Source organism: Aptenodytes forsteri, unplaced genomic scaffold, assembly GCF_000699145.1.
Source record: "Aptenodytes forsteri isolate BGI_AS27 unplaced genomic scaffold, ASM69914v1 Scaffold88, whole genome shotgun sequence".
NCBI classification, from domain to species: domain Eukaryota; kingdom Metazoa; phylum Chordata; class Aves; order Sphenisciformes; family Spheniscidae; genus Aptenodytes; species Aptenodytes forsteri.
Genome location: NW_008795948.1, coordinates 3,033,910 through 3,046,006, shown reverse-complemented (window position 1 = coordinate 3,046,006; position 12,097 = coordinate 3,033,910).

Below are 12,097 nucleotides of genomic sequence, written 5' to 3'. Positions count from 1 at the left end.
GGGTCGTTTGTGTAGCCGGCACGCCGCCGTCTTGCTGATGAGGGTCGCGATGCCGCGGCGGAAGGGGCCTTGAGCCCTGCCAGCCGCGGGGCCTGCGCCTCGGCGCCTGTTGTCCCATCAGCGTCGGGCGGTTTTCACACAAAGTAGTATTTTTCTCTGTAAACGCGAGGGCGCTGCTCACTCCAGGCCATGGGGAGGGAAGCGGGGCCCGGGGTCCCTGGTAGCCCCAGAGACCCTTGCGAAGGCGGTGAAGGAAGTGGGGCAGCAGGCTGTGAGGAGATGCCTCCTCATGACTGCGCCCAGGGAGCTTGGCAGGCGTCGAGGGCAAAAAACCAACCTCCTTCCCAGGCGTAAGCAAATGGAGGGCCCCTGGGCGTCGCCAGGCCATTGGGTTGGGCCCTTGTGCATCTTAAAGCAAGAAAGGGGCTCTCGGTGTGCCTTCTTAAAGCAAGAAAGGGGCTCTCGGCGTGCCTGCTTGGGATTTCTCACCACTGCCGGTGTGGGAGGGGTTTCCTAAAGCTAGCTGACATTTCAAGCAGATTTCAATTCTGTTTCTCCTTACCATCAGGGCTATAAGTCAGAAGAATGTTGGCATATGACTACAACTGAAGGAAAAGCCGCCTGCTCTTGTAGTGGAAAGTATGGCAAGAAATGAATCGGAATGAAAAAGACGATACAAATGGGATGCCAGAGATGTTGTAAAAATGTGTCTGGCACGTAGATCCGTGACCCCTTAGAGTGTGCAGGCAAGAGAGGAAAAGAGCAGTACTGCAAAAACATGCACAGAGATTTAAAAGAATTACTAAACTCTACACAATAGTCTAACCTGCTGAAAAAAGAAACAGTAGAAAGCTCTCAGAAATGCAGTCAGAGTCACTGCCAGCTTTCCAACCCTTGCCAGCATATTCAGCTGCCTTTCGTCATTTGGATACACAGAAGCCATCTACTAGAATAGCCTGGCTCCTGGCGTACAGGCTGAACAGGAAGGAGCTCAGCACCTTTCCTGTCCACACCATCCTATTTGCACTGCTAACTTTGCATCCTTATCTCAGATAGCTGCTGCACAGCTGTTGCCTAAAACTGGTTGGTTTTAACATGAGCAAGTAGTTTTAAGCTGTGCTGTGATCACACATTCTTACATCTTCAGGCCAAAAGTGCTGAAGCCTGCAATCAGTCCTCCTGCAGAATAGCACTTCCGCACACAAGTGGTCCCATTGATTTTAACTGAACTATTTGAGTAAGAGCTATTCAGCATACAGGGGGGGTTGCAGAATATTGTCCTCTGTTTATTCCTTGGCAAAAGATGTCAGCTACAGTTTCCTTTTAGGAGGGTAGTAGTGATTCAGATTAAAATAAGGATTATGCTTCAGTCTTTTTACAGGATTGTGTTAAAACTACATACACATTACACCTGATAATTTAGTAGTCTGTATCTTGTTGCCTCAGATATGCAGGTGTAACGTGGCTCTTGAGCATGGCTGAAACACAGATCACATTTTACTGCCATTTGGTCCAGGCATCAGGGATGAGACAAAATAGAAGTCTGTGAAGAAAGCAGCATTGTGACTGTAATTTAAAAGAATTTTATATCTGCTTGAAAAAAGTCTGAGTCCATGAATTACAAGGCAGAAGAGAATTTGGTGCATAGATTGCAATGGTGAAAAAATTGCTGTAACGTTTTCCACTTGCTGCTTGAACTGTTTAAATTCTGCTGCATGTGGGTGAGACAGTACTGTTTTCAGTGTAAACCCATTGAAATTTATGGCCGTTTTGGTGTTAACTGGAAGTAGGTTTAGACACTACTTGACATTGCCTTCTGTTACGAAATAGCATGAAACCATATATGCATAGCTCTGTGTTGTCCACACAGGAAAGAAAGTTCCCTTTGCCTGACCACGTGCGTAGGGCATGTAGTAAAGAAAATGCAAAGATGTACGGATAAGGCACCATTGTTCTCTAGCCACAGCGATCTAGCAGTACCTCAGATTTTCGGAGCACCTATATTTCTTTGTGTATGTGTCTAAATATACTTAATATACTGTCTAAACAGTATCTTAAACTGTTTTGTACGTGCACTGTGGAATCAGTCGTGTGTCCAGAAAGGAAGGTGAACATGCTAGGTATATAAATGCATCTGGGTGAAAGTGGGATACACTTGTATGAAAGGCCAGGATTCAGGTACAGATCTGCTGAGGCTCTGAAGGCCTGAGGCTTCTCCCGCTCCTCCCCACCACACTATGAACACACACTGTTTGCCTCTAGAAACGGGAGTCCAAACAAGCGTAACACTGCACAGGGGCAGTGCTTCGGGAGGGTGCATAGCCTGTGCTGCGCGCCCCACCAAGCACTGCCTTCACCGGACACTCCTCGGTGCTCTGTCCGATCCGACTGCTGGGTCTTGCTCCCTGGCAGCTTCAGCCCTCACCCTCCCCTGCACCCCCTGGGACCCAAACCCAGCAACCTAACCTCTCCTGGGGTAAAAACCATCAGACTCAATGTGATTGCTCTTTCTGCTTTTAAATGTGGACAGAAGTATTTTGAAGATGGTTGTTTTAAGGTGATCGAGCACAATTTCACATTGATACCGGCACTTGCCAGGGCCCCGTGCTTCCACCCTTCCCTGCATGAAAGGGGTGCTTTGGGAAGAGAGGGGCCACTGAGGCCAGCTGGACCATGTGCGTGAGTAAGTGTCATGCAGTGCTGTTAAGGACTGCAGAACAGGGACCAGTGCAGTCACAAAAAACGGCTGATTCCTGTTCATGGTGGCTCTTGGCCCCAGGAGTCATAAACTGTATTAGTCTGCTTGAACTGTATGCATGTGAGTAACCACAACCCACACACCCACAGACAGACATGCAGAGCCCCTGCTGATATCCCGAGTAAACCCATGTGCATTTAGGAAGGACAGTGTATGGATTGGCTTATACCAAACAAGCACTGACACACATTTACCTGTAGTTGCGTTGAAGGAGCTTTCTGTACAGCGTGCAACAAGGTGTTAGAGAACTCAGAGTAGTTTTACCAAGATTATTTCTGCTAGAGTGAATTCAACTGAGTCCTTCTCAGGAGGCACCATAAAAACTTTTAAAATACCTAGAATGAACCATTCTGGATCTGTTTTTATTTGTGCCAGTGAACCAGGACTAGCTTTGGTGGTGTCAGCGTGGGTGCAGAGGTGTAAAATGGGTGTGAAAGAAGATCAACCCAATTACTTTAAGAACTGAAGGACATGCTCTAAGATATACATGTGCTCAAAGGCTTTGCAGATTTGCGTCTCTAAATAGCTTTTTTCCATTTCTACGAGCAAGCAGCAGGAACAGCTGAGTGCTAAAGAAACAGCTGGCCTTCAGTGATAAGGGGTAGCTGTCACTTCACTGTGAAGTTTGAAAAACTTTATATTTAGAAGCAGAAGGGAGAGCCATCAGCAGCCACACCCCACAACCTGCACTGTTTGTGGTTTCTTCACTGCCTGCACTTTGTGATTGGAGTGGTAGTATTTACATTTTCAAATGTTACAACGCCTTTCTTTTCCAAAATCCATCCTGTGGTGTAACATGGCATGTGAGATCAGCGACATCAGAACTGATGACTGCCCTGAGCTGTGATGAGGGCAGAGCTCTGAAGTTGAGGATCCATAATTCAAGCAACTTCATTCACTATTCCCCACATACAGCCTTAAAGAAATAATTAGGCCTTCCATGCTTTTCAGATTTGGTTCATTGCAGCTACTGCATGTTTCTTTCTTCCATCTTTTCAAATTCCTTACTGTGTCTTATCCCTATGTGCAGAAATAACCTCCTTCACTGTGCCTTGGAGTCCCTCCCCCTGTTTCCTTGGGTGTTGCAAGGCTTAGGTAATTAGCAAAGAGTTAGTTGTCTTCCCACACAGGAAGGGATCTGCACTCAGAGCTGGCACTGACAAGTTTCAGCTCCCTGTCCTGGCATCTCAAATCCCATTTAATTTCTCATCTCACCTGTGATTCAGATCATTAACTCTGTTTCCTAGATGCAGAAACCAAAACACCTGAAAGTTGAATAGAAAGAAGTTTCAGAAGTAACAATTTTGTCAGTGCCCAAGCCCAATTTGAGACACTTTGACTACCTCTACCCTGCCAAATAAAGCAGGGCCAAAGACCATTCTCCATCCCTGATCTCAAATGGCAGATGTCACTGCAGCCGCTTGGCTCTGCATCTCCTCTGGGCTGCTACTGGTGCACATGTGGCTTTTAGTGATCATTTTATTTTATGTGTGGTTTGCTTTTAGTCTGGGGTGGGTTTTTTAAGTTCAAAATGCCTGAAGATGTGTGGCAGCCCATCAGAGAGCTGCTTTCAGAGCTTAAAACTGAGGTTATGTGACATGAAGATGTGTGGGGTATTGGGGCTATTAAGTTGCTGCTACAATGTTGAGGGACTGTGTAGTGTGGAGGAGTCATGTCTGTGCAATCTCACCCAATGTGCCTTCTGGATTGGTCCTCGGCCTGTCATACCCCTTGAACCGTACCCCGGCTTAGGCTTGGAGAGTAGCTTGGTCCAAGGACCATGACAACAAATAAATGGTATAGATATCATAGAGACCTATTTTCAGTTGGAAGGGACCTGCAGCGACCATCTAGTCCCACTGCTTGACCAGTTCAGGGCTGAGCAAAAGTTACAGCATGTTGTTAAGGGCATTGTCCAAATGCCTTTTAAACACTGACAGGCTTGGGGCATCGACCACCTCTCCAGGAAGCCTGTCCCAGTGTTTGACCACCCTCTCGGTAAAGACGTGCTTCCTAATGTCCAGTCTAAACCTCTCCTGGTGCCGCTTTGAACCATTCCCACGCGTCCTGTCACTGGATACCACCAGGGAGAAGAGCTCAGCACCTCCCTCTCCACTTCCCCTCCTCAGGAAGATGTAGAGGGCCATGAGGTCATCCCTCAGCCTCCTTCTCTCCAAACTAGACAAGCCCAAAGTCCTCAGCCGCCCCTCGTAGGACATTCCTTCCAGCCCTTCCACCAGCTTTGTTGCCCTCTGGACGCATTCAAGGACCTTCACACCCTTCTTAAATTGTGGGACCCAGACCTGCACACAGTGACTCCCATGCATTCAGGTTGGTGGGCTCTGTACGTGATGCTCGCTAGCCCAGCTTGCTGCCTGCTCTTGACCAGTTGTTTGCTGCACTGTTTGAATCACTGGCTTTCCCAAAACAATTTAATTTCTCCCAGTTTTGTTTGGGATTTAGCGAGGCTTTATGAAATGCTGTGGAACAGACATGCTTGAAAGTCAAATCTGAAAAAAATAGTACATCAAACTGAATGCCAGTCCCTTATAACATTCATTTCTTGTTAATTGCTGTATTATGAAATACAACATTTGTATCTTTGCGTCCTTGAGAGTTTGGCTGCAGGAACCTCGAATGCCCCTCTCCGCCAGCACTCCCCGACCAGTGAGACGTGCAGTACCCTGCCGCCAGGCCCTGCAGCCATTTCTCTGATCAGGCATGAAATTATTCTTAACTGATTGAAGTGAAGCATAGATGGAAAAGCTTGAGAGACCCTGATTTACTCCATCATCCTACTCTGCCTCAACTCTATTTTACCTAAACCATGCCTGGCAGTTTTGGATAGCGTCGTCCTAAAAATCTTCACTGATGCTGCCACGCTCAAAGCACTTTACAAAAGGCAGTGGTATCACTGCTTTCATTTTAAAATACTAAAAAGAAACAGAGATGTAGGCAAAACAACTGGCCAGTGTCACTCAGCAAAGGCACGGGAAGAGCTGGGAGGACGACTGGGTGTTCCAGTCCCCAGTCTGGCATGTTCGGCATTATGATACACTGCAGAGGGAAGATTTGTTACACGTTTCGGATCTGAATCTCAGACATGTCGTGGCCTTGTTACATTCCCTTGGCGTAGGAAAGGGGCCTTGTGTACATTTGTATTGCAATAAGCTTCCACGAGAATATATAGACTAGTGCAGTGCAAAGAGGCTTTGAAGAAACCGTGACTCAGACCCACTTTATCTTAGAGTGCTTTTTGGGGGCATGGGGATCTGCCTGAGGTCACTGCTTGAACGGGCTGATAAATTAAACATTTCTCCTTTATCTGACAAAATTTGTAGTTGGACCTTCTTGTTATGTTACTTTGATATAAGCACATCATATAGCAGTAAAAGCATATTCTACCTCGCTGTGATCATCTTCCAAGCTGCCTTGATGTTCAGCACCACTGTTGCAGACCAGGACAGAGGAAGAAACAGAGCAGGGTTGTGCACATGTGGTAGCAAACAGGGCTGAAACCGGTCTGCCTTTGGCAAACAGAATGTCCATTTTAAGAGGACAGGGAGGCAACTGTGGGCTTTATGGATAAAAGCAGTCAATGGTAACACAGTCTCAATGGCATCTATCCTATGAACATAAAAAAATAACATTTTCTTACCCAAGGTACCTGCTTCCTGTGTATCTGTGAATCATGTCTGCTGAATTTACAGGAAGAAGCTCCAATGAATTTGTATTGCTCTTCAGTCTGAAAATCCATCTAGGTATGGAAGAATGACTTCATGCATCCTATGGAGACAACAAAGTAGTTAGCTGCCATTAGTTTATACAACATCTATTACAGATGAAGAACCAAGAAATAAAAAGTTATATTTACAAATTTAAACATGGAGATCACTCACCTGGGTGCTTGGACATCCAAAATCAACTGAGTTGTAAGCTGGGTAAATCAGATTTTGAGATGAGAAGATAATTAGAGGTGGACTCTTGATGACTTTTCATACAGCCATTCTTCAGGAGCCAAGCTATGTGCATACATATATGGGAGAATGGATTTTTGGTTATCAAAGAACAGCTATTTATGACATATTTACAGGCCTGCAGTAAGTATGTAAGCAAATTGTTGAGTTTTATTCCCAATAGGGAAAAATTAATGCCTAATGTGGCTGATGCAAATCTATTACCAGCCATAGGATTCTGTCACTCACTTGTATTAGCCGTGATGGACCCAGGTGAATCTGTGACGGGAAGATCATAGGTGTATCCCATATTGTACAGTGATGATAATACTCTGCATTTCTGCAGCGTGTCGAACTCACGCATTTTAGACTGCTCAGTCCAGATTTGCCAGTTCAGGCCCTTAATAGATATTAGTAATTAGGTAAATAAAATGCTGTTTAGCTGAATGAGGGAGGAATCAGTATTGATCCTGAACCTCATACTGCTATTATAGTTGGGCCAGTATTATCATGGTAGAGATAAGAGAGCTCGTACATCAATACACACGTTTGAGAGAAGATCAAAACAGCCCAGGTGGTAAATAACCTGGACAATTGCCTGCAGGACCTAAAATTAGAGATCAGCACAAAGACTTGGCAGGTGAATAGTCAGCAGATGCTGTCTTATCTCTCTATTTGTGTTGGAAGATTGGGTCTGACCCAAAACATGTTGAAATCAATTTGTATCTTCTCCTTTATTTCAATAGGCTATGCACCAGGCTCTAATCAGTTGTGGGCCTAATTAAATGATTTTGCTCATTGCAAGCTAATTAATCCTATGGAGAAATGAAACTGAATGTTAAATGAGTACTCTGTAGGAACTGTATCTGTAACGCGTGGTTTAGAATAAAAAATTATGGGCTTGATTTCACACTGTCTTACATAGTCTCTTATTCCACATAAAGCAAGTACAATTTCCCACTCTCTTTTATTGGTATAAGTACGGAAACTGAGTGAAGAGTCAGGCAGAATGACTGTAACAAGCTCCCTTCTTTATGCAAAAAATAGCTAGTGCAAGCAGGAAATCATCGGCTTTCAGCATCCAAGAGAGGAATAAGCAATGCATTTAAATTGCAGCAAGCAGGTCGGATATCAGCAAAATGTTCTGACAGTGAGGACAGCGAGGCACTGGGCTGGGTTACCTGGGGAGCCTTTGGCACCTCCAGCACGAGAAGCCTGCGAGAGGTTTGGCTCCAGCCTCAGGCAGGGTTTGGAGCACCCAGAGACGTCCCGGACCGCTCTTGCCGGTGACTGGTTGGAGTTTTGCACCAGTCCAGGGAAAAATGCAAGGTACAGGACAAAGACAAATTCAGTGCCATCACCTGAATGGCAAAGCAGGTAATGTGAATGAAATCTTCAATAATTAATTAGATAATGGGAAATCAATCATGCTAATGAGTATGTAAGTGTTGGCAGAATCTAACCATCGCTGTGTGGATGGAATTGATTTAGTGAATACTTTTTTCAGGTATCGCAGGTGGGAGGCTGCATAGGTCTGGCCAACAATGATCGTATGTGGTGCTTCCCTGTAATACTTCCCAGCTAAACCTTCAAGCTGAGTGTTGGTTTTGGTGCTTTGCTTGACATACTTCCCAGCTAAACCTTCAAGCTGAGTTTTGGTGCTTTGCTTGAGGTGCGGAATTCCAGCAAAGGGAAGATCTTTGCTTAACAACCCCAAAATAATTCTGTGACGGTGTGGAGGGGAAAAGGAATGGCCTCCAAAAGGCACAAACTTGCTGAAAGCAACCTTGCATACAAAAAAAATATCGCTTAGGCTACTCTGTTTGGGGACCAGAATCTAAGATGCTGTAGCACGTAGTGGTTAGGACCCAGCCTTATGGGACCCACGCAGCACTGTGTTTGCTAAATGTGGTGTCTGCAAAATACAAAAATTACAAAAGGAAATCATCGTCTGGCAGATGTTTACCATGCAAGTGTCATGTGGGGTGTCATGTCCTTTGTGTTGCACCGATTTTAGCATTGGGAGAAAATTTCAGTAACAAGGTGCAAGTGAGGTGGAAGAAACTGGGGGGCGGGATGGAGAATTTAGCTTACTTAGTTTATTTGTTTTCCTTCCAGCTTTCCACAGGTCTATTTTTTTGCCTTGTACTTGGCTCCGTGTCTCTGATCCCGTCTGTCCTGTTTTTGTTCGCCTTCCTTTGTTGCCGGTGGTTTCACGCTGTTTCCATTCCTCTCCTTTTGTGTAACACAGATTCTCCGCCTGAGCCACGTCCAAGGTGTTGGACTCCCCGCAGTTACGGCACAGAGACTCGATGCTGAGGACACGACTTCCTGCTTCGCTGACAGTGTCTGCATTGTGTGAGTGAGCGTATGTATTCAGCCCACAGAAAAGAAGTTTCAGGGCATTAATTAATGGATTGTCCTTTTTCTAACTCGTCAGGACACTGGCAGCTCTTCACCTCTTCTTCATTGTTGCTGGTCTCTTGGTATCTACAGGAGACCAAGGTCCCACTAGTCTAGATGATCTACACACAGTGAGAGAGCTTTTTTTAATGTGAAGACCTTACAGTCAGCACAGAGAAAACAGGCAAAGCTATGAGAAAGTTGTTATGAATAAATCTTCCCTATACAGAGGGAAAAAGAAACACAGAGAAATCCCCAGATGTCATTACTAGAGGTAATGAGATACCTGTAGTAACTTGGATACCTTGAGTCCAGGTCAGGGCTTTCACCACAAAATGGTCCTCCTCTTCACTGGGACCAGTGTAACACAGGGATGGATTTTTCACTTTTGCCTCCCATTCAGAAGTGCTAAGGATGGTGGAAGGTGGACCCATATCAGATGACTGCCACCACAGCACCAGGACAGGGCATTTCATCACTCGCTCGCTCGCTCACTCGCTCACCTGGGAAAGTCTAAGTCATGCCAAGTCACTCTGTCACCTCTCTGTTTTTGAATGAAATGATGAGGGTTGTTTAAAAGTGTTAAGTATATTGGCAGTTATCCCAGGGGTGGGAAGATTAGTAGAAGTATATTCCCCAATATAAAAAGAAAGTGTAATATTCAGAGGTGCACTGATGAGACTTAAAGCTTCAACTTCTAATGAACATCTGTCTGGAGTTTGAAGGCACCCCTGATCTACAGCTATAAGGGATTGTAATTAACATCCAAACTCCCATGAGCTCAGAAAGTCCCTGAAGGCAAGTAAGCTCTGATTGCTGAGCAATAGTACTGCTCACTTCTGAAATGCTGTCATAAACTGCTCTATAAATATGAATGAACAAAGGCTGACACGACGCATACAAAAGGTAGCTTTTGTTGAGACTCAGGTAGCTGGGACCTGTGCCAAACGAGGCTGGGGCAGGACCTTGTCATGGCCTTGTGCGAAGCAGCACAGATTTTTCACTCAAGGGGAAAGAATCAGTGCTGGGGTACTTTGGCCCTACTCTGTGGGTCAGTGGTGGGGGAATAGGTTGTGTCTGGTGGGGGACAAAGCCCCTGGGAGATGGCAGGTTCTTAGTCCACCTCAACTTATTCCACAGAATTACTGTGACTGGCCGAGAACCGCACTGCAAGTCTGTTGACATCAGGTAGAAAACCCCTATGTTAGGACTCCTTCCTCTGTTTACAGGCTTGCCTTTGCTTCCCAAATTAAGAAATATGCTTTACACTAGGCAGGCAGTATGATGGCTTAATGAAGAGGAGGTCAGAAATAATACCTTAGTGTGACCTCTGCTTTCATCATTTGTACCTTTGACATCTAATCAAATACATTAAACTATCCAAAATGCACATATCTGGGCTCTTTGTGGAGTATGTTTATTTTATTTTTTTAAAGCTTTGCTTACCTGTGGAGTCTTCTATTTATTGTATGATGCTTTTTGCCACTTAGGCACTATGCTTAATCAGATTTGTAAATTAATTCTCTCCTGGGGTTTTTCTTTGTGTGTTCAGAAAGCATAAAAAGTGTTCATGACACGCTTCAAAACCCACACTGGTTACATCAGTCATCCTCTCAGCACAATAGTTTTGTGGAGAACACTTTAGGTTAAAAAAAACCACATCTCCTTTAATCCAGTTTCTTTCCCCCACTTTTGATCCCTAGAGTTGTATTACATGTTAGTAAACAGCTACGCAACACGCAAAGGCTGTAATTGTGATTTTTTTTTTTGCTGGAGGAAAAAAGCTACTGTTTACGTCTTGAAATACCTATTATTACTTTTTATGATATATTCAACTGAAAACATTTTCATACAGGAACTTCGCCTTCTTCTGGCAGCTGGAAAGCTGGTTGCAAAAATGAGTGCTGCTGAATCATGGCATGCCTTCCGCCTGCTTGCCATTTCCCCAGCTCGGCAGTCCCAGCCCAGCAGCAGGGCCGGGGCCGGATGGGAAGGGGCAGCTTGGATGGGGAGCACCAACCTCTCCATCAGTGCTGCCCGCACCTTCATGGACAGACCATCCCTCACATGCACCATGCCCCTTCCTTGTCACAGCTGTTTGAAATGCCTCCTAGTCAACACTTCTGTGGCAAACATTGTAATGTAGGAAAGGATTTGAATGGTGGAAAATGTCGCTGACGTTGGTGAGGAAGAGAGCGTGCTCAGCAAGCACTGCAGTGCCCATTGGCAAGAGAGGAGAACTGCCATGGCTGTTGAACCACAGCGCGAGAGCTACAGTGACAACAAGCTGCAGCACATCACCTGGGTGTGAGGGGTACTTTCCAGAAGTCACAGACAAATGTGGCTGCGGTCTTCTCTTTACGCCAGTGGGACCCAGAGAAAATCTCTCCTCATGATACTGCAAACTCACCCTTGTACTCTCTAGGCAGCCTTATCTACCTCCCCCGCCCTTGCACACACACACACATACACACAGCCCCAATCTCTCAGGCCCTTTGTGTTTCACAGGAAACAAGTAGATAAACCACAGCTCTCAATTTCCTAATTATGCAAAAAAGTAGAAACTCCTAAACCTTCAGAAGCTCAAAAATGCTGAAGTTGTTGAAAAAAAAGGCAAAGAAGACCTGAAACCGAATGGGGATTTCACATCGTGGATGTTGGGATCTCATAGACATTACAAAGATGCGTGGTGCTCTCACAGCACACTTACTCTTACGTGTGTTTGCTAGAAGAGGACAGCAGCACATGGTAGAGAGGGCCTCATCTTTGAGGAAGGACACAGTAGCAGGAAAATCTTTTGTCTGATGGAGCAATCCGTGATCCTGAAATGAGAAAACATTGCATTGAGTTGCTGCAGAGAAGAACTTGCTCAGCTCAGCAGGAAGGAACCTGGCTCTAGCAGTGCTCTCCAGCGAGAGCCTGAGGATTTCTAGACACGTTTTTGCCCAGGCCACTTCTCTCTCAGCCTCCCTCTTTCCCT